The sequence below is a fragment of the Meriones unguiculatus genome, chromosome 9 (genome assembly GCF_030254825.1).
Source record: "Meriones unguiculatus strain TT.TT164.6M chromosome 9, Bangor_MerUng_6.1, whole genome shotgun sequence".
Lineage (NCBI taxonomy): Eukaryota > Metazoa > Chordata > Mammalia > Rodentia > Muridae > Meriones > Meriones unguiculatus.
The window spans coordinates 69,504,934-69,531,441 of record NC_083357.1 but is presented as its reverse complement, the minus strand read 5'-3'; the positions used below and the strand labels follow the sequence as shown (position 1 = coordinate 69,531,441).

General features: G+C 40.7%; 1 long non-coding RNA gene across 1 annotated transcript in view; it reads right to left on the bottom strand.

Moving 5' to 3' along the window:
• The window catches only part of LOC132656632 (uncharacterized), a 37,805-nt gene that overhangs the window by 6,456 nt on the left and 4,841 nt on the right, over nucleotides 1–26,508 (bottom strand). The window contains exon 2 of the long non-coding RNA XR_009594349.1: nucleotides 18,436–18,534. This is a non-coding gene — a long non-coding RNA (uncharacterized LOC132656632). The remainder of the gene's footprint in view (nucleotides 1–18,435; nucleotides 18,535–26,508) is intronic.

Below are 26,508 nucleotides of genomic sequence, written 5' to 3'. Positions count from 1 at the left end.
TAATTTTTGACAGCTGATTTGGTATGCCTTAGTCTCCGTGCATACATGAACCCACATTCTCCCCCTCTGTAACACTAATATTGCTCACATAGGAAGCTAAGTAAGCTTGTGCAACATCTTACAGCTAGTAAGGAGCAGAGCAAACATCCAGACACAAGCACCCAAACAGAACTTCAAATATTGTGCACTGAATTGTACATGCTACCGCCTTCCATTGTGTGAAATGCTAACACAGTGTCCTTCTGGGACTCAGTCCATAACAAACATTCCTAGTCATGGGCAACAGTATATTCAAGAAAATTTATAACACAGTGTTATATGTAATTGGAAGCAACCCAATTGTCCAAACACTGAGGAACAGTTATATTATTATTTATATATATTCTATATATAAATATATATAGTCTTAACAGTTGACAACTTTATAGCGTTAAGAATGGTTAGATAAATAGAATAAATTGGACCCATGCCTCGACTGTTACTCCATTCTCAATGACAGTGGTAAGACTGTTTCTTTTTTTAAAATACTTAAAGCTACAAGGCCTGTCATGAAAGAAGAGACAGCATCGGTGTTAACTGTGAGGCATGGAACCATATGACCTGTCAAGTAGAATATGACATAAAGAATCTGAGACCGAAAACCTGTAGATTATCAGCAAAGAGAGGCATAAATCTGAGTCTAAGGTATCAACTTCCTTTATATCCAGGGTTTTCAAAGGCTCAGAAATCTCTGAAATCATCAGAAAAGAGGAGTGGAGGATGGGGAACTAAAACATGGGGGAAGGCTGAAAGGCTGGGGAGCAATTTGCTGTTCCATTATCTCTTTTACAGGTCTATGTAACCCAGGGGATGTTTGTGCCTTTCCCAGTCCCAACAAAAGCCAGGAAGTTTGTTCCTTAGAGGTTAATGCACGTTTTCTGGGGTGGGCAAATTCAGGGTCTCGGAGGCAGTGTTTGTAGGGCAGTGTTTGACCACTCACTCTTCCTTGAAAAGGATTAGCAGTTGACTTCCACATAGTAATCTCTTTCAATTTCTCTGCCTTCTTTAAAGGAAAGCTCTCCTCAGTCTTTTTTATTGTTCCTTCTCATCTCCTCAACCTTTAGACACCAGAAGATCATGGGATTCAATCAATGGAGCATTTCTCCGTCTCCATCAGTCCCTAGGCAGTTTTACCACCGCTGACCAAGGTTTCTTTACCTTGTCTTGTGGCAGACACTCAATAAGCCGCGTGACTGGGCAAAACCACCCATACCTAAAGGTAAGATATAGAGAACAGTTTTACATTGGAGCCTGAGAATCTTGCCCTGCTCTCCTCTCTCACCCCCCCCCCCCAAAAAAAAAGTTCAGACTCAAGACTTTAACCACCAGACACTAAATTGGAATCAAATGGTGTGAAGAGTTCTGTCATCTTAAGGGGAATGAAAAGGATGTCATTAGGTCCCCAATACAATTCCCAGACAGTTTATCAAATAGAGGGCCTAACTTTTTACACGTACTTAGTATCCTGAGTGCTAAAGCTGAAAGAGTTCTAGACAAACCAAGGCAGGTGATCACCAAACAATGATCAATAAATAATCCCTACATGATAGTCAGAGTTTCCAGTCTCTCAGCTATGACCAATGTCACTAGCTGTCTGAAGCTGTTAGCATGTAACACAGGACAAATACTCAGGGGAAAAAATCAAGTAGATGAGAACAAAACCCAGACATGGAGGAGGAAAACACTGATCCCTCCAAATACATGTATGGACGTTACAGCCATGAAAGGAACATTAAGCCAGCTTAAAGAGGATTAGAGCATTAATCCAGAGACCTAACAGCTCTGTAAACAAAATTACTGAAGAGCATTTTCCAGAAGGGAAAGTGATGACTTTTTAAATGGAACGGCTTGTTCAGTCATCAGAACATTGGATAAAATTAGACATATGTAAATAAGAAATGGCAATATGGAACTTCAGATCCTCAGGCTCATAGGGAAGTTCCCCCAAAAGAGGAAAACCACACACAAGATGAATGGCCACAGACTTCTGAGTATTTATCCACTTATTTAGAAAGTCATATGAGGAGCAGTGTCTTCAAAGTTCTGAAGGGGAATTATTTTAAACACTGAATCCCATAGTGAACTAAATCATTGATGAGTTGTAAAAATGAAAACATGTTCTTGCATGCAAAGTTCATCATTCTTACTTCTCATGTACCTGTTTCTCACAAAGCTGTTGGAGGATGGTCTCTTTTATTTTTTATATATTAATTAGAGTTTATTCATTTTGTAACCCAGCTGTAGCTCCCTCCTTCATTCCCTCCCAATCCCACCTTCCCTCCTTCATCTCCTTCCAAGACCCTCTCCAAGTCCACTGATAGGGGAGGTCCTCCTCCCCTTCCATTTGACCCTAGCTTATCAGGTCTCATCAGGACTCACTGCATTGTCCAATCCTGCGACCTGGTAAAGCTGTTCCCCCTCAAGGGAAGGTGGTCAAAGAGCCAGCCACTGAGTTCATGTCAGAGGTAGTCCCTGTTCCCATTACTAGGGAATTCACTTGGACACTGAAGTGCCATGGGCTACATCTGTACAGGGGTTCTAGGCTATCTCTATGAACAGTCCTTGGTTGGAGTATCAGTCTCAGAAAAGACCCCTGTGCCCAGATATTTTGGTTCTGTTGCTCTCCTTGTGGAGTTCCTGCTCCCTCCAGGTCTTACTGTCACCCCCTTCTTTCCTAAGATTCCCTGTACTCTGCCCAAAATTTGGTTATGAGTCTCAGCATCTGCTCTCTTTTAAAACCAGGGGAAGGACTGGGGTGTTATTCAGTGGCAGAGCACTTCTCTAGCATGTACAAGGCCCTTAGTTTTATTCCCAGCACTATGAAAGCAAACAGACATCATGACCGATGGCATAAGCCAGTTAGATAAAGGACATATGGAGACTGGGAACAAAGAGCAAAAGGCAAAGCGAACCACAGGAATAGCATTTAAAGGAAGTCTTGCTCAGAGTAAAGCTGTGAGGCAGGCATATGGAAGGACCACACCTGATAGAGGAACCCACTGAATACTGGATGTGATTAAAAAAAGAATAAAGTAGTTAGCTTTGCAAGTTTGCCTTTCAGGAAAATTTAAACAACTGGTGGGGTATTAGGGACCAAAATTCTCTAAAGAGCAAGCAAACAAAGATGAAAGGGGAAACCAGACATCGGCCAGAACAATAAACATGATCACAGTTTTCTTGATTATTACATTGCCTGGTTGTCAGTAGCACTGACTCTGTTGCCTGCCTTTGGATCCCTTTCTTCTAACTGGGATCCCCTGTCTAGCCTCAGTAGAAGAGGTGCCCAGTTCTCCTGCTACTTGATATTCCAAGGCAGGTTGATATCCTTGGGAGGTCTCCCAATCTCTGAGGAGAAAGGGAAAAGGATGGGGGAAGGGGGAGCGAAGTGAGAGGGAGGGATTGGAAGGAGAGGAGGGAGGAGAATCTCCAGTCCGGATGTTAATTAATTAATCAATTAATGAAAATGTAAACACTGATTATTAACCAAACTCAAATAATTGATATTTGGAAGTAGAAGTGAGAAAGATGAACCTAAGTAGAGAAATGAGCAAATGGCAATGAGCTGTAGGACCACCAGCTCAGGGGTGGCACTGTCCCCCACCAGTGATCTGTGCCCTTCCACATCAATCATTAATCAAGAAAATGCACCCAGAGACTTGACTATAGTCTAATGCGATGGAGGCATTTTCTCAATTGTAATTTCCTCTTCCCACATGCTCCTAGCTTGTATCAAGTTGACAAAAACAAAACAAAACAATGAACAACAAAACAAAAAAACTAACCAGTACAAGGGAAGACAGAAAGAAGGAGATATGAAGGAAAGGACTCTATAATTATATATGAGATAAATATTTTGAAGTAGAATTGCAGTGATCTAGCCTAGGGTCAGGCACCATTTACATTGAGAACCAAAGATTCCAGAAGATAAGGAAGAAAAAGCATGCAAAGAAGGAAATGCAGAATATATAAAAGGCCCAAGGAGTAGCCCAGTGAGTTAATCCAAGTGTACCTATGACAAAGAAAACGGAAGTTGTCCACAGGCCTCAGCTGTATCAAATGTCTGAGAAAACTAACACTGAGAAATCCAGGGTTTAGAACATGGTGACCTTCATGACAGCAATTTCAATGGTTCAGTAAGGGTAAAACCTAGAATGGAGTATATAGAGATGAATAGAATATAAGGACAGAACTATTAAGACTCAATTTGATTATTAAACTCTGGCCCAGAATGAGAATGAGCCAAGCAGGTTCAAATGCATTCAGGATGAAAAAAAAAAAAAAAAAAAGAAGGGAAGAAAGCGAGAAAGCGAGAAGAAAGCGAGAAAGAAAGAAAGAAAAAAGAAAGAAAGAAAGAAAGAAAGAAAGAAAGAAAGGAGCAGTTGCCTGCCTCCTTCTCAGGTAAACACAGGGAAGGCATACCTTGCAGGAAATGGTGTCTGCATAGTCATTTTTGCTAAGGCCACAAAATGTTGAAAATACAGAAGATTTCATTCTATGGGAAACTCAAGGCATAAGAAACCTAAACAACTAGGAATGTTTAGGGGGAGATTACTCTCTTCCTCATGAATTTCTGTTTCATTTGAACACGATCTGTGTATCTCTTAACATTTTCTTTGTTGAAATAGCAGTTCATGGTTAATGACTTTCAACACCAGACTAACAAAAAGCAACTAACAATGTTCTATCAAATTTACCCCACTTATATTCAACCAGCAAGGCAATGAGTAAAGGATATAAGACTTTAGTTAGTATGCAATTGTGTTTATGTTTCTTCAAATATGCCATAGTTTTCCATGTCTCTTTGGCCATCAGGTCACTGCTATTACTAAAGGGGCAAAAACCCAACACAGCCTGTATTCTAATAAGTTTTGAGGTACTCTTCTTGAGCAGCGAATAATAGTTTTAGCCACACAGGATATTGGCCCAGGATTTGAGCCAATTGCTTGTACTATTATTCCTTTTTCTGGCTTACTTTCATTCTTAGTAGTTATGTCTCCTAATTAGCATTATGATGATAATGCAAGCCATTGTAATTAATTTTACTCATGTACTCTTTATTCCCAAGAATCCATGACTCATTATTGTTAATTTGCAAAACATGCTTTATTTTTAAATTTTATTTTTTAACATAATTTGATGAAAATTGATTTATTTGAAGTCTTATCAAAATAGACTTGCTGAGATCAAATTAGAACACAATTACCAAGTCCCTGGTCTTAGTGTGGTGTCATAGCTATTCTTCTGACAGTTGAAGTCATCCATCCATTAATTCATCCATCTGTCCATCCATGAGTTTATCTATCCATCTATCATCTACTTAGTCATTCAGAATCACTTTAAATAAAGTCATAAAACAGCACTGCATTTAGGGAGTTGGCAGTTGGTTGACAAACAAGAAAACAGGAAGCTTTTTAGAAGAAGAATGTTTACAGGGATGAAAAAGTGATAGAAATGATGTTTTTCACATGCATCTACAGTTTTATCAGCTTAAACTGAAAAAGATGCTTCTTAGAAGACCAGGCTGTTTCTTCCCACAGTTACCAAGATACCAGGGAACTCATGAAAGGATGATATCTGAGAAGAGTTAGCTTGTCATGTGACCGTGGCTTTTGAAAAGTTTTATTTTTTCTGTTTATCTGTGGAGATGTTCTTCAAAGAAAATCCATAGACATAGAAGCAAAACAAATAGAACTCTGGATAAAAGTAGCAAATTGGAGTTCCATTCAGTTGTCTTTCCCTTGGCTTCTATGATCCCTCCTCAAGGTGCCCTGGAACACTGCTGAAAGCCAATGAGGAACAGTCACCGTTTTATTTTATTATTTTATTTTATTTTGTTATTTTATTTTATTTTAAGTTCAAGTGCTATGTGTGGGATCAGTCCAAATCTGATTACCTGCAATTAACATAGGGTCTAGTAAAACTGGATGAAATCTGGCTGGTACAGAAGTGATCCACAATTTGGAATTCTCCACCAACATGATCCAGAAATGCTTCCATAGTTTTCTCGGTTCATCAACAATATGATTTTGTGACACTGTTGTTTTTTTTCCTAACAACATGCAAAATGCCTTCAGAAATGTTAAGTAACTTTGCTTTCCTCTTAAAAACAAAACAAAACAAAACAAAAACTTCTTTTGAAGCTCCACTGTGTATAAGGCCTAGAGACAGAGTGGTTGGCAAGACAGACATGGCTCCTTGCCTGGGAGCCACATGCAGAAGAGTACGCGGCTCTTAGAGACCCATGAATACTAGTAAACATACACATGCCCAGCATGGCCATAGCATTCATACTACTATACCTGCAGTCAACAAATAGCCAGTGTTAACTCTTAAATGCCAGGCTTACATTAGGTAAAACCGAAATGAATTATTGTTTTCACTCCCAGGAAGCTCAGGATTTATATACCCCAATGAAAAGACAAGCATCCAGATGGCCATTAGATGTTAAGGTGGATTACCACCATGGTTCTCATGTGGTGAAGTTAAGAGTTACTTTTGAAATCTGATAAGGAAGAGCTCATCTGCAGAACTCATTGGGATGAAAAGTTTCTGGGGGAGTCCCAAGGACTTCCAGCTGTCTCCCAGAGGTAGACTGGAAGAGACAGAGGCAATTTCACCCAGATGCTTCCATTGGATTTAACTCAGAAACCTGATTGTCCTGCATCTTCTCTATCTAGACAGATTACATTCCATCTAGGTCTTTCTTATAAGAAGTTCCCTGTTTCATTTTCACTAACTACCACTGCACCCTCACCCACCTCTGGTCTGATGGATCACCAGAGCTATGGATTCAACTTGCTAAACATCACTTCAATGTCTCCTCCCTCTGTCTCTCCAATTGCTCCCTCTACAAGCCTTCACCTCAACTATGATACCCATGAGGTCAAATTCCATGTCTTCCATGTTCACTGATATATCTTCACTATCTAGAGCACTGTTTGAACACGGTACATTCTCAGAAAGGTGAGGTATGGGAACAAGAAAGGAGGAGGAAGAGAGGGAAGAAAGAAAAAAAGAAAGAAAGAAAGAAAGAAAAGAAAGAAAGAAGGAAATTGATTAAGACAATAGTTTTTTCCCTTCAAATGCCTTAATAAGAAAATATAGATAGAAATGAATATCTACTTTCTGATTCTGATATAAAGTGATATCATTATTTCCCTCACTCAACTCCTGACAATATCATATGTTCAAGATTACTCAATATTATTATGGTCAATTTAAAGATTAAAAAATAAAACCATGTATCTCTTCAAACATTGGCTTAATGCAGCAATAGAGCCTATGTTCACATTTTTGTATCTTTTAATTAATTTGTTTCTCTTTAAAGATTGTATGGCTTATGGTTTGAAGAAGGCTCAGCCAAGTTCTCAGCTAGGTCTTAGAGTCCATCCTGGACATTTATGTCAATAATCCAAACTCTACAATATTCTCTATTTGAGTCACTGCTTTGTTCTCAGTTTGATTTCATTCACTGGGAAATAAAGCGCCTTTGTGTCCAGTGTTGGCCTAAGGACATGTCTTCTGCTTGTCAAGATTGCTTTGTTACATAGTCACAGGTATATGTGACACATACCAGCATTTCCCAGATCAACAGACTGTAAAGTAGAACAGAATTTCAACCATATAAGGAGAAAGAGCTTCTCTCACCTTTCAGAGTTGAACATCTGCTATCATTTGGTAAACAGTCATATTTCATCCTCTGCCCAGCTGCTACAGAAAACCTCATATCCCCAAGCCCCAAATGCCACTGGAGGATTCAGCCTCTAGCCTGGATGCTCTTTATGAGGTACCATCCCCAATTCTCAGCAAACAAAGTCAACCTCATTAAGGTCCATCCCATCTGCCTCTAGTCTTGGAAAAGGTTAAAACTTTGCAGAAACTCAATGAGCCATGACCAGCCCTGAGAAATACAGATTTGTTATTGTCTTACACAGAATCAAAACAAGGGGAATAAAAACAGGAGTAGATCCTATGAGTCACAGGATGTGGAGGAAGAACTCAAATTAAATTGAGGATTTAGGACTCATTCACTAAAAGGAAAGCCAGGAAACTTAAGGTCAAATTTCTGCTCTGCACCAGTGAGTTGGGTGAACCTGAGCTAATCATAAAACCTGAGACTTTGCTTCCACACCTCTAAAATGGGCATGATTGTTTTTGTGTTGGTATCCTTCAGGCTGATAAAGTGATGAGATAACTGTAGCGGGCTTTTATAAATGTTACCAAAACAAACAAAAAAATAAAACAAGAGACAAATGAAGAAAATCTTATAAGCTAAAAGGTATTCTGAATGAGAAGAAACCAAAATCATGCCAGATGAGAATGAGAAGTTAATAGATCGGTTCCTTTGTTACAAGCTTGTTATTCTACATGAAAATTAATTTAGAATTTGTAAAGTACATATCTACGTTCCAATCAGGTTGTAGAACTGGGAAGGACAGCTCACATTTCCAATTCTCCTACAGAAATTCAGACTCATTCATTCATTAGTTTGTACATTCCTTCTAGAAATGGTCATTCAATTCCACAGCTGTTATATTGCACCGACTGTACCGAGAGCAGAGTGTGTACAACAAAGATAAAGACAGCTCTGAAGTCCTTGCCCTTTTGTACCTTAAATAAAACTTCCTACTCCTCCCTCCACTGGAAGCCATGGTCCCTGCCCCGTAGTATTTATAAACCAGTAGAAAACGGGCTGGCTAAAAAGTGAAACTGAATCCACTGTAGAGAGCTGTGTGAAGGGAAGAGCCAAACAGAGAACTGGAGCACATCAACTGTCCCATTTTCCTGGTTCACCATGTCACCAGCATGCAGATTGGGCAGCTTCTGTCTTAAATCTTTTGAGATTTTTCATTTTCGAAGAAAAATAATCACAGTACTTGCCTGTGGTCACCGTCTCCATGCCTAATATACATGCTCTCTTTAAACAAATCAAGTTGGGCTTCTCTTCCTCCTACTTTATTGAAACATGTCTGGGGAAAAGACACCAGTGGCCTCCATCTTGCCTGATTAAGTGACCACATCCTGTTTTAAATCTCGACATCATTAAAATTATTAACCTCTTCTTTCTTCTAGAATGTTGGCTTTGTTTTGCCAACTTCCATCTGTCTGTTGTATAAGACAATAATAAAAACCCAGCTTTCACCTGAGTTTCTACTGATCTTACTAAGCAATATAATCTCGCTTTCTGGTTTGCCATTCATTCTCTCTGAAACCTTTAGTGTGGGACTGTGTCTGGTGGTCTGTCTTGACCTTTCTTCTCTACATAAACACTTTCTGACTGGCTTCCCTCTGTGCCTTTGTTTTAGTTATCTGGTTACCTGGTTTGTGGTTGTTGATCTTGACTATCAGCATGGTGGGATTCAGAATCACCATGGAAACACCTCTGCTGTGTCTGTGAGGCAGTTTCTAGATTGGATTGAGATTGGAAGATGTACCCTAAATGTGGACAGTAACTTACATTCCATGGGTTGGGGTCCTGGACTGAAAAAAAAAAACACCAAAAAACCCCAAAACAAACAAACAAACAAACAAACAAACAAACAGAGAAAGCAAGCTGGGCACCAGCATTCATTTCTCTGCTTCTTTACAGCAGATTCGGTGTGACCAGCTGCCTCAAGCTGCTGTTGCTATTCTTGCCCTGCCATAATGCACCGTATCCTAAAACTGTGAGCAAAAATAGATCCTTACTTCTTTAAGGTGTCTTTTTCAGGTATTGTGTACAGCATAAAATTACAGAAAGTAAATAATATATGGTTCCATCTTCTATCATCGATTTCTGTCTATTTATATAGATATCTATCTATCATCTATCAATCATATCTAGCTAGCTATCTGTCTGTCTATCTATCTATCTATCTATCTATCTATCTATCTCCTATCTAGTCTATATACATAGCACTGACATTTTCAACTCTAAAACATGTATCCACTTGACATTCTTATTTACTTGTATAATAAAGACAGCAAACTCAACATTGCAAAAACAGACCTCCTTTTTCTATCCCCTAAAGAAGTCTGCTCTTGATCAAGGTTTCCTTTCTCAATACTCAAGACAGAACCTAGGATATTCCTTATTTCTTCTCTTGTACTTATTTCCCATATCCCCAAACTATCAGGAAATCTCACTGCCTTTATATCCAGGACATCTAAATTTGTCTACAGTGCTCTCTCTCTAATGCTTCATCAACTTCCCATTTTCTCCAGCCACATGGCCTCTGTCTTTATTTTTTTAATGTGCATGTTTATTCCTCTCTTTGCCCAAGAAGCTTCCTATGCTTAGAATCTTTATCCCTGTGGCTCTGCGTGTCTCAACATCCTCTTTTCACCAAAATGCCAAATTAAGTGCTGTCTTTTCAGAGGTGTTTTTAATGAACATCATATTAGAACTACCTACCCACATACTTCTTGTCCATTTCTCCATTGTAATATCAGAAAATATTTATCTATGTAATACGAAATGTTGTGTACATTTAAGCTTCACAAGAATCTTGTGAATTTCATTACTGCTGCGTCCTTGGTATCCAAGAACACAGAAAACACTCAAATATATTTGTTGACCCTATGAGAAAACAGAATGTGAATCGCTGTTAGGAAAATTGAGTCTTCCAAAGTCTAAAGTTGAATGGTGTAGGGACCCAGCTTAACCCAACTACAGCCACCTTGGTTCTAACTACAACTTTGCCTTTCTGGTGAGCCTGATAGGTATCCTTAAGTGTTCTAGGTTAAATGTTCATTAAGATAGTCAGTGAGCATTTTATGAGATGACAGGATTGGTAGACATTTCAGTTAATGCAGGTATGTTCTGCTTGGCTGTGGCTCCCCTTTGTCTAGTTCCCTTCTGCTCTAAGAGTACACTTATTCTCCTGCCTTACTGTCAACCAAGATATGGTTCTGTTTTTAAAATGCTAATAAATCATCCTCTGTGAATTCTTGAATCTGTCTATCTATTTCTTTGGACTGGAATCACCTTGTGCCTTTGGTGACCAGTTCTCACAATTACGAGATCTCCCAAAGCACCTGAGTTTATTTGCCATTGCTAAGTCTCTGAAGCAATATTCTTTCTTTCTTTCTTTCTTTCTTTCTTTCTTTCTTTCTTTCTTTCTTTCTTTCTTTCTTTCTTCCTTCCTTCCTTCCTTCCTTCCTTCCTTCCTTCCTTCCTTTCTTTCTTTCTTTCTTTCTTTCTTTCTTTCTTTCTTTCTTTCTTTCTTTCTTTCTTTCTTATTTTTATTTGCAATATTCTTTCTTTTAAATTTATTTTAATTAATTTATTCACTTTACATCCTGATCGTATCCCCACCCTCCTCCCAGCTCCTCCCTCGCACAGCCCTGTCTCTCATTCTCCCCTTTCCTTATCCTCAGAAAATGAGAAGGTACCCCATGGGTACCAACTCACTGTGGTACATTAAGAACTAGGCACTAAGTCCAGACAAGGCAGCCCAGTTAGATGGATGGGATCCGAAAGGAGGCACCACAATCAGAGAGGGACCCATTTAGGGGGATCCACATGAAGAGCAAGCTGGACATTTGCTAAATATGTGCAGGGGGTCTAAGATCAGTCCATTCATGCAGTTTGTTTGGTGGTTCAGTCTCTGTGAGCCCTCAAGGGCCCAGATTAGTTGATTCTTCTTGTGGAGTCCTTGACCCCTCTGGCTCTCTCAATCATTCCCCCAGCTCTTTCTGTAGAATTCCCTAAGCTCTGTCTCCTGTTTGGCTGTGAGACTCTACATCTGAGGTGGCGACTCAGACTCTGTATCTCCTGCTTCTAGGAATATCAGCTACCGTGGTCCACATAGACTTCTTGGGGCCCCCCTTACCCTAGGTCTCTGGCAGGCCTTCGAGATGGTCCCCACCTACCATTTCAGTTTTCTCAACGGGCTCTCTTGTCCCCAGTATTTTCTTTGTGTGCTGTAAATCTCATGTAGAATCATTTAAAAATCTTAAAACAAAAACAAATGTACAAGCATTTGAGCAAATGCTAACATGATAGCAATCTCAGGATTTCCCATATTGATACTTTGCTCTGTGTTTGTCAGATTTTAGTTCTATGGCCCTTTTTTTTTTTTTTTTTCCTGGTCAATCTTACTCACTGTATCAAGCAACACTGGACACTGGATAGTGTTGTGTGCAAGTTCCTATATCCTAGACGCTTCTCAATACTTTCCCAATGGCTCTGGTTTGTAAGAAAGATGGCATACATATTTGCCATCTCTGGCTTAGAGGAAGTGAAAATTGGTTTTAAGTAATGTAGATTTCATGTAGTCGGTTGCAGAGCACTTTTGTTTTGGAGTCTTGTGGGCTTAGTAAATAACCTGTTTGGCTAGAAACCTCTGACTAGTTCTAATGGTCTCCTTCCTTATTGGGAAGACAGGCTCATGCTTCAAGCATTTCTTTCTAGTGGGTTTGTGTAATTCACTCATAGGCTCACGGCTCATGTGCCTATTCCCTTCTGCAAGCTACATGCACAATGACATGTAGTGAGCAAACATGAGGGGTGTGAGTCATTGCTTTGCTTTACTTCTTACCAGCAATGGACTTCTTGAGGACTGGTTTTGTTGTGTTGGCTTTGCTTCTTGGACATGACCTAGAATATCTGTGTTGAAGGGTTGTTACTTGAATTAGAGATAACACTTAGAAAGTGCCTGGTACTAGGTAGGTGTGGACAGGGCGGGCAGGTGAGCTCAGAGTCTAGCCACTGTGTGTAGGTGTGAAAATAAACAGAGGGACCAAAGTCCATGTTCAGGGAATATGCAATGCTGTGGTTTGGATAGGTAACATTCCCTAGAAAGGCTTGTGTGTTAGGCTCTGGATGGTGCCATTATTTTGGGAGGAGGTAAAATTTTTAAGAAATGAGACCCAACTAGATGAAGTAGGTCAGTGAGGGCCTGCCTTCGAGGGCTATCCTGTGTTCTTAGCCCTTGAATTTCTCTCTCTCTCTCTCTCTCTCTCTCTCTCCCTGTCTCTTGTATGACAAGTTTCTATGCTCCCCACCATGATGTTCGGCCTTACTTCCAGCCCACAGCAATGCAACCAATTGACTGTAAACCAAAACCTCTTACCTGAAAGACAAAATCAATCCCCTCCACTTTAAGTTGTTTTCCTTAGGTATTTGTCACATGGGTGAAATACCTCACTAACATGGGTATAACATTAAATCTCGTCCCCGGAAGTCTCAGATGTTCACGGACCTCATAAGAATGTCAGTGGGAAGAGAAGGACAAGAGCATCTTCAGGAAGTGGGGGGTGGGGTGGAGATTTGGAGGAAACACTGCTGAAAGACCTCTCCATTAAGTGCATGCATGCCAGTGTGAGTGTGCGTGTGCGTGTGTGTACCAGAGTGGAGGCCACAGTATAACCTCACATGCCATTCTCAGGAACACCAAGCACCTTATTTTGAGACAGGGTTGCCCACTACCCAGCCCACCTATCTCTGCTCTCCCAGCATTGGGATTGTTCGTACATGCTACCTCGCCTGGGTTTTTATGTGGGTTCTGGGAACTGAGCTCAGGTCTTGGTGGTTACAAGGCAAACATTTTACTGACTGCGACTTTTTAGCCTGTTGCTTCTGTGCCCACTCGTGTTTCGGCAACAGGGTACACGGTGCTGAATGAATATGAAAAAGGAAGTGGTGAAGATAAGAGTCAGTGGGCTCTGGTTGTTTCAACAACAACAACAAAAAAAAATAACAAAGGCTGCTGTAGGTAATGGGTATAGAATGAGTGCTGTAGGCCAGGTCAAGTCCAAAGCTCAACCAAGGAAGAGCTTGAGAGGCCAGTTTTGCCTTGTCTTCCCTTCAGCTCTGAGCTGAGCGGTCTAATCATTTTTCTTCATGTAGTGTTCGCCAGCCTGACCTGAGAATGTAAAACTGACAGGCTAAATGGCACAATCCTGTACAGCCATCGATCTTTTCCCCAAGCAGCCATGACCTCGGGCTCAAGAGATATTTTTCAAACTCTACATCTGGCTGGAAATGGGTCTAAAAGTTTATGCTCTAAAACTGATGCCCACCCTCCAGCTTGACTTTATAATCTTTTCAACCCACACCCGCCCTCAAGGCTGTCTAAGCCTTAAGAGGCTCTCTGCTTAGAATGACTGAGGTATTGGCAGAAAAATTTTCGTCATACTTTCTCTTCTCTAGCCAGTCAAGATCACTTCCTTTTCAGACCTTCCCTCAATGTTGCACTTAAGTTCTCAGGTTCCCATCCTGGATTGTGAGCCCAGCTGTCACTGGGCCTTCCTGGACTTTTCCATTCTCCTCTCCTACCGCTGCAGTCTGGCCATCGTCTCTCATGAACTCATTTGTATCGGTCTACGAGAACCCCATGGCTCTCCTTTCACCCATGCTGACCCTCTCACTTGAAGTGTGCTTGTTTTCTCATTCTAAACCCCATGGCACTTTCTGTCACTACTCTGAGGAGACTCTCTCCACACTGGATTCCTAAGGAGCGTTCCTATCCACATGCCAAAAGTCACCACTCCATGATCCGTCACAATTACCATTGCCTGACATAGAATCTTTTCTCTGTTTTTTTAGTTTTAAGCTCTTTTACTCAGAAGAATTTCAGATTTACAGAAAAATTGTAAAAATAACGGGGTTCCTACATACCCCTCACCCAGTTGGGTTTTCCCTACTGGTATATCAGTCAAAAGTAGGAAAGCAAGATTGGTACATTGGTACTTACTAAATTCCAAACCTAATTTGGATTTTACCATTGTTTTTTAAACATTCCGTCCTGTTTGAGGATCCCAGGATCTGGGACACTGTGCTGCAGTCACTCCTTTGGGTCATCTGCTCCTCTGCTCCTGATTTCACATTTGTTCATTTTTATTTTTTTGTCACTAACTTGACTTTGACAGTTTCAAGAAACACCAGCAGATGTTCTATAGCATGGCTTGGTCTGTTGTTTTTCTTGTGATAAGATCAAGTTTCAGGACTTAGAGCGAAATACCACAGAGCTTACGTGCACTTCTCGTCACACTGCCTTAGCCATACGTGACTGCTCTACAGTGCCACTGAGGGCTGTGTGCCTGGTCACTTGCCTCGGTGACATTTCCCGAGTTTTTCCAGTTTTTCCTTTATTCTTTCTGTCTTTCCCTTTTCTCACTCTGTTATTTAGGAGTGAGTCACTATGTGTAGCTCATACCAAGTACGCCCCCCTCCCTCGCGCACACCTAAATATGCAGAGGGGTTTTAAACTCCATTTGGCTGCCCTCGGGGGGAGAACATTCTGAAATCTCTGTGACTCTCCCCTGAGTTCTTTTGTCGAAGGAATACAGTATCAACACGGTGTCTTGTCCATTCAGGCTGCTGTGGCAACATAGCATAGACCCAGTAGCAGTAAGACACTTATTTCTAGACTGGGAGTTGAAGATCGGAGGGTCGGTATGATCAGGCTGCAGTGGAAGACTGAAGTTTTCCTGTATCCTCATGTGATGGAAAATGAAGAACTCCTAAGCGCCCCTCTCATGGAGATATTCATCCCATTCCTGAACATCCCATTCTCATGACTTGCTCAACTTCCCTACAAGACTCTTGCCTCTTGATACCATCCCATTAGGGGGTAAGGCTTCAATATTTGAATTTGAGAAGGGCACAGATATTCAGCATGTAACAGATTTTAGCAATAGGATGATTTTTTTTTTTTTTCAGGCAGGTGGTAGTGGTACAGCTTTATTCCCAGCACTTGGGAAGCAGAGGCAGGCAGATCTCTGAGTTCAAGACCAGCACGGTTTATAGAGCCAGTTCCAGAGACAGACAAAGCTACACAGAGACACCTGTCTCAAAAAAAAATATATATATATATATATATTTTTTCACATTACACTCTGGTCAGCCATTTTTACCTTATCACATTACCCCACTTCACAGTTCCATTGTGGCTATTGAAATTGACATTCTGTGTGTTTATTTAATCCGTGTCTTTCAAAGTATATTGAAAACTATATAGAACAGAAAAGATACAAGACAGACCCTTTAAGAAAGAATATTAGAAAAAAATAGCTGAGACAGGACAGCCACAGAGGGAGAGCAGAGGTGGGAGCATTTCCGCAGGCATCTCTTTCCTTTGTTGTGTAAATAGAAGGAAAGGGCAGACCATTTTTACAGTTAGATTAACATTGGTCGAGAGAAAGAAGCAAGACCTCCTGAGCCCTTACTGAGTCCAGGACTCTGCAGTACTCCTGTTAATATTGTGCCTGTTCAGCTCAGGCCAGAGCCTCTTGTTCTTCTGCAGCAGAACCTCCTCTTCTGAGGAGTCTGAGTCAGTAGTTTTTTAAGACTTTTTGCAGCATAGACTAAGACTATGAAAACTATTTCTATAAAAGGCCAGATAGTAGTTTGGGTTTTGTTGGTATATGGTCCCTGACACATATCCTTCATTAAAAAAAATATAGTTAAAAAAAAAAACACAACATATACATTCTTAGTTTGAGGATTTTACAAAAACTGGTCATGCGCCAATAGAGACTGATAGTTCTGCTACGGAATCTTCCTAAGTAAAAAGTATACAAGAACATTAAAAATCATGAAGAGATTTGTAGGATAGAAATCTGTCTACCATCGCTTAACTTGATATATCTCAAAATTACTTGGTCAAGGAATTTCTTTAATTCTCTTATTCACTTAATGTCTGTGTAATTTAGTTTCAAAACCCTGATATTTTCTTTGGGATATTCTGATTTTATTCATATATGGAGAATAACAAAGTTGATCTCTATTCAACCTACACATAAAGAACTATTCAGGGTGTGCTAAAATAAATAAACTCACACTAGAGACTATCTCTGGACCCTGAAAGATTCCCAAGCAATGTTCCAAAAACATTAAGCATGAGACATAAATTATATATTAAGCCATATTAAAATCAAGACTTTCTATTCAACAAACATCTCCACAAAATTAATAAAGAAAAAATTTGCTAAGTTCAAAACCGTAAGAGATTAATGTGGCAAGGCGTGTTTTTTAATTAATAAGAAAAGGACTGGGTCTTCAATACAAAATGGATGAGTAATATGAGTAGACAATGCCCAGAGGGAGAAGTCAGAATGACTAGCATGTATATGAAGATGTTTGAGCTCATTAGCAACTGCAGAAATGAAAACTGAAAAGAGATTAAAATGCTTATGCTATTGGCAAGGATTTTTCAAACTGGTTAATAGCCAGTGTTGGCAGGAATATAGGAAAACAGCTTTTCTTATGCATTGCTGTGGAAGCATTAGACCATGCAACTTCCCTGGAGACTTATTGGCAAATCTCAATGAAATTCAGTATACTGCATACTCACTGTTGACTGCAAACCCGGGAAGGCATATCCGTGGATCCAAGGATAACACACACACAGAGAAACTCATTTCAGCATTTAGTTTAATATAGGAGGAGATGGAAGGCAAAAATACTTCCCATTTCCAGGGAACTTGATTAAGAAAATACAGCACAGGCTCACTATGGAACTATACAACAGTCAAAACCGATAAGCAGGTACATCAAAGTGAGCTGAATGGGGCTTTCAAGAACAGCACTAGGCAAAGGCGCCGGGGAGGTGGCTCCCTGGGTGAGAGCACTTGCCATGCTAGCCTGAGTGCAATCCCTGGAACCTGAATTAAAAAGCTAGATGTAGCAGCCTGTGTCTGTGACCCCAGCGCTCCAACTGCAGGATGGGAGATGGAGACAGGATAACCAGCCAGAAGCTCCTTGGCCAGCTAGCCTGGAGTCTGACAAGCAGAAAGGAGAGGAACCCTGTCTCATCATGGTGGAAGGAAAGAGCTGACTGCTCACAGCTGGCCTCTGACCTGCTGTGGCACTTGTGCATCTCTACATGCAAGCAAAAACAAATTGATTAATTAAAAATAGTGTTAGATAAGGACTATATAAAATGAAATATACGTCTACACACGTGTGTGTGTGTGTGTGTGTGTGTGTGTGTGTGTGTATCGGGGGGGCAGGGAAGACACAGATATCAAACACAAGGTGAAATGTTAGGGATCAAGGGGTAAATTAATAAATGGAAGCTAGAGATTAATGCTGATGTTTACGATCTGAATGATATGGTGAAGTCAGCTCTTGACAATACTGGTTGTATCAGTAGGTATGTCTATTGTATTCTACTGCCCTGAAGATTCACCCTCTGTCACAGAGAAAGAATCAGCCCATCTATTTGGTTTTCTCCTGGACCTTAATCTATTTACCAGTATCAGAAAACAACCTCACTTTAATGTATCAATGGTTTTATGGTAAATCTAGTGCCTTTGCATGTGTAACACCAGCACTGCCTCCAAAGCCTGTGTCATCATCATCAACTACAGTGTTCCTGCTCTCCCAGCCCCCAGTACCCATGCATTAGTGGCTTTTATCATTGCATTCACCATATACCTCACAGAAACATCAGGAAAGATTTATTTTACCTCACGGGATCAGAGGGTTGAGTCCACAGTGGCTTAGCAGAACATCATAGAGGCAGGTATCTGTGGCAGAGAAGTTATCAGCATCATTGTAGACAACAGCTTAAAAAAAAAGAAAGAAAAGAAAAGCAGACTAGAGATGTGATAGAATGCTCAAAATCACAGGCCCATCCAGTAAGAACCCAGTTCCTCCAACTGGACCTTTTACACCTCCCTTTTAACCTAATAACAGTACCACAATTGTGACTCTGGCCAGGGATGAATCTGCCACTGGGTCAGAGCACTCAGGATCCAACTGTCTCTGGAAGCCATCACAAACACACCCGGGGGGTGGTGATTTGATATCCCCTAGGACTGTCTCAATCATACACCCTGGCAACCACCATTTCTGCCCGAGAATCCCCCTTTTACAAGCAGAACGATATAGCATTTATCACTCAACACAGTGCCCTAAAGAGTCATCCAGGTTGTAGTCTATGTCAGCATTTTCTTCCTTTTGAAAGATGAATGATATTTCATTGTAGGTATATTCTGCACTGCATTTGTCTAATCATTAATTTATCAATTCATCAATGGCTACACCCATCTTCTGGTTTTTGTGACTATGCTAAGAACCTAATATGGAGACACCTATTCAAGTCTCATTTTCATTTTTTTTTGGGGGGGAGGGAGTGTATACACAAAAGTGAGATTGGTAGATCAAAAGTAATTCTGAGTTTCATTTCTCAAGGAGCCTCCACAGGGCTATGTGCAGTGGGTATACCATTCTTGCTTCGCTGGCAATACATAAGATACAGGCCCTCTGCATTTTAACCTGCAATCTTCTCTTCTGATTTGCTTTTTATATTAGAGATTTGAGTAAGTAGGAAATGATATCTCACTGTGGCTTGTGTGTATGAATGTGTGTGTGTGTGTGTGTGTGTGTGCAATGCATTTAGAAGTCAGAGGGCAACTGACAGGAGTCCCTTATCTCCTATCATGTGGCTCATGAGGATCAAACTCAGCTCAGGAGGTTTGGTAGCAAACACGTTCACCTGCTGATCCATTTCATCAGCTGAACCCTGTAGTGAGAAGAAGCTGGCCAGCAAGCTCCAGGGAGACTCTCATATCTTCCCACAGTTCCCAGCACCCCCAAGGCCAGAATCAGCCCACAACCCTCTCAGGGTGGTCTGGTTTTGCATTTCCCTATTGATTAGTGACACTGACAATCTTTCACATGCTTAATGGTCATAAAAAGGTGCATCAAAGTTATATGGTAAGTTAAGAAATTAATTTAATATTTATCTCTACTTAATTTATTTCATGGAGTCATAAGCATTGACCTAATGACTTGTAGTAATACACACACACACACACACACACACACACACACACACACACATATAAAACAAAGAGATAAGTAAAAATAAAAATAACTCTCCAAATATTTAAAGATGTCTAGAATAATCAGCAAGCTCACTGGCATACACTGTATTTTTTCTGATCGGTTAATCTTTCCCTAGGGTTTAAACAAGAACACGCCAACTCTGGTAACCACACCTAAACCTTTAGGGAGTGAACACAGTGGGTGCTCTGTTCCTCCTATGAGAGTCAGGGTCAGGGTGAGAGTCAGCGATGGAGCCACTGAGGGATCCAGGCTCCTTCCACATCACGCTTCTGCCCACACTAGGGAAGCCTTGGCATCCCACCACCATATCCTCTGCTGTAAACCTGTAGCCCCTTACTGCCAGGTCACTTCCTCTTAAATGCCACTATGGTGCTAGGGAATTTATCAAAAGAAGAAAACGTGGCTTTCAGTGGAAAATTATCCAGTATGTGCCACAGATAATGATAAGAGATTAGAGGAAAGGAAAAATTCAGGCTTGGGAAGATTTTTAAAAAAATGACAACTTTTTCTTTTATGGTCAAGACTTCAAATTATTTACTGGTTAGACTTCTTTGATTTTATAGTAAAAAAAAAAAAAAAAAAAACTAGTTTCCCAAAGGATACATTAACTAAACACCCAGAGTGATACTTTTATCAATGATAGGTCTCTTAAACTATTCATGTCCCCTATGTAAACAAACACCATCTGAAAAAACAGTTCATTCTAAGAAATACTATACTCTATTTGAGAGTGTCTTAAGTGGGTGGAAATAATGTAGATTAATTTCCCCAGATGGAAAAGCAGAACTGGAGAAAATACACCTAATAGTGTCTCATTACTTCTACATTTGCATATTTTCTTTCAGTTCCAAGCAAGAGCCCGGCTATATTCTGCCTATTACAGAATGATATAAAGTCAGAGTAAATATCCTATCAAAAAGAATCAAGGGGGGGGCAGTGGGGTGGGGGTGGGGTGAAGAGTAAGCCTAGGAGAAACTCAGGCAAATCGGCTGAATGAATTAGGGCTATTCAACACCAGCTCTGAAAGACACACGCGAAGCAACTGCAAGCAGGCGATAAATTGGCTGAGTTACACCATAATGATGAGACAGATGACCTGGAAAATGCGAGAGGGCAGTGCTGCCTGAAATTCATCAGTCGGCCACCCTAATGCTCAGGTAATAGGACCCTTTCAGCTCCAGCGTGCCGATTCTGCTCCAGATTTGTTTTCCCAGTCAGCTTAGACATTAGAGGAGAACCCACTGCTTCAGCGCTCCGGTTGCGTGGGAGCTCCTTCTGTTCCCAGGATCCTGAGGTACGCAGACACCATCCTTTCTCGTCAGGCATCGCCAAACACGGCGCACGTTCATCCGATGCAATCAACACCCAAAGGCAGTGAGCACGTCCCAAGAGATTCTTTCCAAAACAAAGCCGCAAGCCAAAAGAGACAGCTATGAATATGCCATAAGATTGAAGAGAGAGATTAGAGGGCAAATTGATCACTGTATTGCAGATTCCACAGGGTAGCTAAAAACCAGCAGCAACTCCAAGCCCGCAGAGCAGAGCCAACCTGCGGTGTAAGGGATGAGTACCCGCGAAGAAACAGAGAATTTCATGGCCAAGTTTTTGGAGTCGTGCAAAGGCCAGCTAAGGAGACTGGTTTGCAAGTACTCACTCTGGGGTAAGGGATGCAAACTTGACAATGATAGGGATGAAGGCCAGTTTAAGATAGATGGATGGCTCATAATATGTCACAGCTTCTCACCCAGCGGCCAGAGAGATAACTCAGCAGTTCAGAGTACTTGCTGGACTTACAGAGGACCTGAGTTCAGTTCCCAGCACCCACAAGGATGGAGGCTCCCAACTGTCTATAACTCAAGTTTTAGGGCATCTGACACTAGCTTCTGGACTCTGCAGGCACTGGGCATGCACATATCATGCATACATACATGTATACATACATACATACATATGAGGCAAACACTCATTCATATAAAATGAACATATTAAAAAAATCTCCTATATGAATTGTGATACTTTGAGCCACCTTCTCTCGGATTTCACTTCTGGGATCCTTGTTAACTTGCTTTCTTCTGGGGAGAACTCTAGACTATTCCAGCATGAGACTTTCAGACAACGATTCAGAGCCACCAAAAGGCATAGCCTAATGCCCGAGAGATGCTAACTACAGACACTACCTGCACTCACGTTCAAAATGAAGTTAGTTAAATAGAAAAAAAAATGCAAAACCCTGTTTGCTTAAGGCTTGTGGTCTGATTTGAAATCTTATTAGACTGTTTATACATCAATGAAATTACATAAAGACAAGGCACTTCAGTATTTTACCCATTCATGTCAAACACTCTAACCATCTACTTAAGCCCTTCAGAAGACCAAATAGGCAGTTTGCAACCAGAAGGAACAATGCTTTTCCTCAAACACTTAGAGATTTATAAATACGGTAAATTAAAATTTTTAAGTTATCGGAAATAGTATCCAACTCTTTATAATCTAAGTACATTTTCTCATGTCTTTTTAAAATGATAAGCCCAAATCCAAATTTATATCTTAAATAGAATCCATAAGGCTAAATTTTGAATTTCTCACATAAGAAATTCCTTATGACATATGTACTTTTACTCAAGTGTCTGTTTCATGGTCTTAAATTTAAAACAAATTTTAATGTTATGCTTTGAGGACTGTCATCTCTATATTCAAATTTTTCTTTTATTTCACATTTTAGGGAGGTTGAGGCTTCCAGACTCACAATGGCCACACAGGATCATTATCTTATGCAGCCTGAGATTGCTTAGTCTTTAGAGAGCTTGAGCCACGATGCAGGTCTGGGGGATGAGTCAGTCTCAAAGAGATTCTTTCTGCATCATGATAGGACACATGGATAAATTTTCCTAATAACAACTACGGCAGTAAAGAGTGCAAAACCCATGTCAATCAGATGGGTGTTTCTGATTTACAGTTATACATGATTCTTTCATCCTATGACCTGAAATTTTCAACCTGCTGTCCAGGCTAAGCTATTTTCTTTTTTATCTAATTGAATTTTAAAATCACTTAAAAATTTTAATTGATTTTTTTATTTATTACAATTTATTCACTTTGAATCCCAGCTGTAGCCTCCTCCTTCTTCCCCTCCAAATCTCACCATCCCTCACTCTTCTCCTCTTATGCCCCTCCCCTGGTCCACTGATAGGGGAGGTCCTCCTCCCCTTCCATCTGACCCTAGCCTATCAGGTCTCATCAGGACTTTCTGCATTGTCTTCCTATATGGTCTGGTAAGGCATCACTCCTCCACCCCCACTCCCACTCAGGGGGAGGTGATCAAAGAGCCAGCCACTGATTTCATGTCAGAGACAGCCCCTATTCCCCTTACTAGGGAACCCATTTGGAGACTGAGCTGCCATGGCTACATATATGCAGGGGTTCTAGGTTATCTCCATGAATGGTCCTTGGTTGAAGTATCAGTCTCAGAAAAGACCCCTGTGCCCAGATTTTTTGGTTCTGTTGCTCTTCTTGTGGAGTTTCTGTCCCCTCCAGGTCTTACTATTTCCCACTTCTTTCATAAGATTCCCTGCACTCTGCTCAAGTTTGGATATGAGTCTCAGCATCTGCTTTAATACCTTCTTGGTAGAGTCTTTCAGAGGCCCTCTGTGGAAAGCTCTTGTCCTGTTTCCTGTTTTCTCCATCTGTGAGGGCTATCTCATTTGCCTTTCTGAATGAGGATTGAACATCTTACCCTGGGTCCTCCTTCTTGCTTAGCTTTCTTAGGTATACAGATTTTAATATGCTTATCCTATGTTATGTGTCTAATATCTGCTTATAATTGAATATATAGGACCTAACAGACATCTATAGAACTTTCCACTCAAACACAAAAGAATTTACCTTCTCAGGACCTCATGGAACTTTCTCCAAAATAGACCATAAAATAGGGCACAAAGAAAGCCTAAATAGATACAAGAAGACTGAAATAATCCCTTGTATCCTATCAGACCACTATGGACTAAAGCTGGACCTCAACAACAACAGAAGTAGCAAAAAGTCTACACACACATGGAAACTAAACAACTCGCTACTCAATGACAGCTGGGTTAGGGAAGAAATAAAGAAAGAAATTAAAGTCTTCCTAGAATTTAATAAAAATGAAGGCACAACATACCCAAACTTATGGGACACAATGAAAGTAGTGCATAAGAAGAAAGATCATAGCACTAAGTGCCTTCGAGAAGAATTTCGAAACATTTCATACAAACAACTTAAATTCATTTTTTATTGTTTGGATTAGGTAGACCTTACCACTTCTAGAAGTCTGGATAGAATCCAGTAGAATTCTTTACATCTTGCAGCTTTTCAAACTAAGAGGTTAAAACTCTGTGGCTGATAAAGAGGCCTGAGAAATGCAGGACTGGGCCAGTCACTGCCTGGAGTCTAATGCTGAGCCAGATTGAGCCAGGCAAATTTACATCCAAGGTCATATTTGGTTTACACAACTTCCTCTTAGAATGAGAATCTGGGCCACGCTTGATCTTTCAGTGTTCTTGTAAAGTGTGGCATCCTACTTTACAAAGTGTATCGCAGAACACACTGTAAATTAGTTGCTCACCCCTAGTTCCAAGCAATCCCGTTCAATGGACTCAATCCAAACATTGGTATGCTGAATAATCTCATCCCAAAGATGCGTATGTCCTAATATGGAAAACCTGGGAATATGCTACTGTACATGGCAAAGGGTGCCTTGTAGTTGTAATGGCATGCAGTATCTTGAAATGGAGATTATCATAAATTATCCTGATGTGATCAATGTAATTATGATGAGTTCTTATAACAGGAGGCAGAGGTTATAATCAGAGGAGATACAATCATAGATGCATGAGACTAGAGTAATTAGAGAAAGGGGCTTTAACCAAAAAGGGCAGGTAGCCTCTAGAAGCTGAAGGTTTCAATATGATGATGATGATGATGATGATGATGATGATGATGATGATGATGATAGCCACAATCTTCTGAAGTTTCTAGAAGGAGCCAGCATGGGTGACTCTGACTTTAGGTTAGTGAAATTAATTTTAGACTTCTAACCTCCAGAATTGTAATGGAAATCTATGTTGTGTTAAGTTGTGCTTGTTACAGCAGCAACAGGACATTTATATGACTAGTGTCTTCCAGACAGGTGTGCTTTTACTTATGCTGTTCAATCCCTTCTCAGATCTTGCCTTTGAATAACACAATGGCCTTCTGGGCTAAGTGAATGCTGTCTCCACCCTGTGTGGTCACAGTTTATTCTGTCCCTTAGTGTATTCCCTTGTGATCTGCATTTTCCATGTTACCATTGCCTAGTTTCCAGCTAAGTCTACATATGAGAGTGTGGAACAAGGAAAAGTTCTCCCTCCGGTCTCCTTCCCTTCTGTCCCCTTTCCTCTGCTCTCCTATCCTCTTCTCTTCCTCCCTTTTCCACTCCCTCTCCCCTCCCCTCTGTCCTCCCTCTCTCCTTTTATAGAGGTAGGTGGTACTCTCCACATGTGTTCTAACGAGTCTGACTCCCCAAAGTCACCAGGGTTTTAGGTCCTGGTTGTTCCAGGGCAGAAGCTCCCTCTTTAGCCACAATCTCCTCCACTCTGCCTTCCAGCAATTCTGGAACAAAAGCCTTTTCTATATTTCCTATATTCATCTCTGTGTTGTGTAATCTTCTCTTGCCTTTTAAAATTGTTACAGATCTATCTACTTTTCCATGTTGTATTTTCAACCATTAAAAACCTCTAAGTCATTTCTGTATTGTTGACACAACTACCTCGGTTTTCTCTGTTCATTTGGTTGTTTCCTGTCTAACTTTGCGGTCTACTTTGGAGCCTAAGAAGCTGCACTCACCTTAGGTCTCTCTGCATTCTGCACTTCTAACCCAGACATTTCTAAGGCCTGACTCTCATGAGCCTTTGAATGCTCTTTATTTCATAGCATTTCAATAGCTTTTTCATATGAATTCACCATTTGTCTATTAGTCATCTGGGTTGTCTTCAGTCAAAGGAATTTGTTGGAAGGACTTAGGGTTCAGAGAGTCCCCAGGAGGCTGGAGAAATAAGCATTGAACCAGTAAGATCAACAGAAGGCAAGGCACCAGGAGGCTCAGGCAATAAAATCCAACCACAGCTGTGAAGTAGAATGGGCTGGGTAGCCACGGCTTCTGCCTTGGAGATGAGTGAATTTCTCAACTTTGTTGTCCATTTACTTGAGACTCAGATTCAAGACACAAGCACTGGGGGTGTAGATGAGAGGTGCAGCACTTGCCTAGCATATATACAGCCTCAGGGCCAGACTCTAGCCATGTAAGTCAAACAAACAAGTAAGAAAACAAACTTGTAAGACAGGGAGTCCAGTCAGTTGAGCCAACATGTTGTGCTCATCTCTCACAGAGACAGATCATGAAGATCTTTTTTCAGTTTGCTTAGAAGAAAGGGCCTGTTCCTTTGGCCAGTGGATTGGTATGTGGAGAGGAAGAACGTGCTCTTAAATGAATTCAGAAAGGAAGAAAATGGTGGAAAGATGATTGATGCTGGGTTTCCAAAAACAACAAATGACCACCATGTCCTACCCATTGTCTCAGTATTCAAGACTAAATCTTCTGACACTGCTGATCTTAAGACCTCTGTCTCTTACTAACAGCTCTACTTTGGCTCACCTTTAAATTCATATCTTATGAA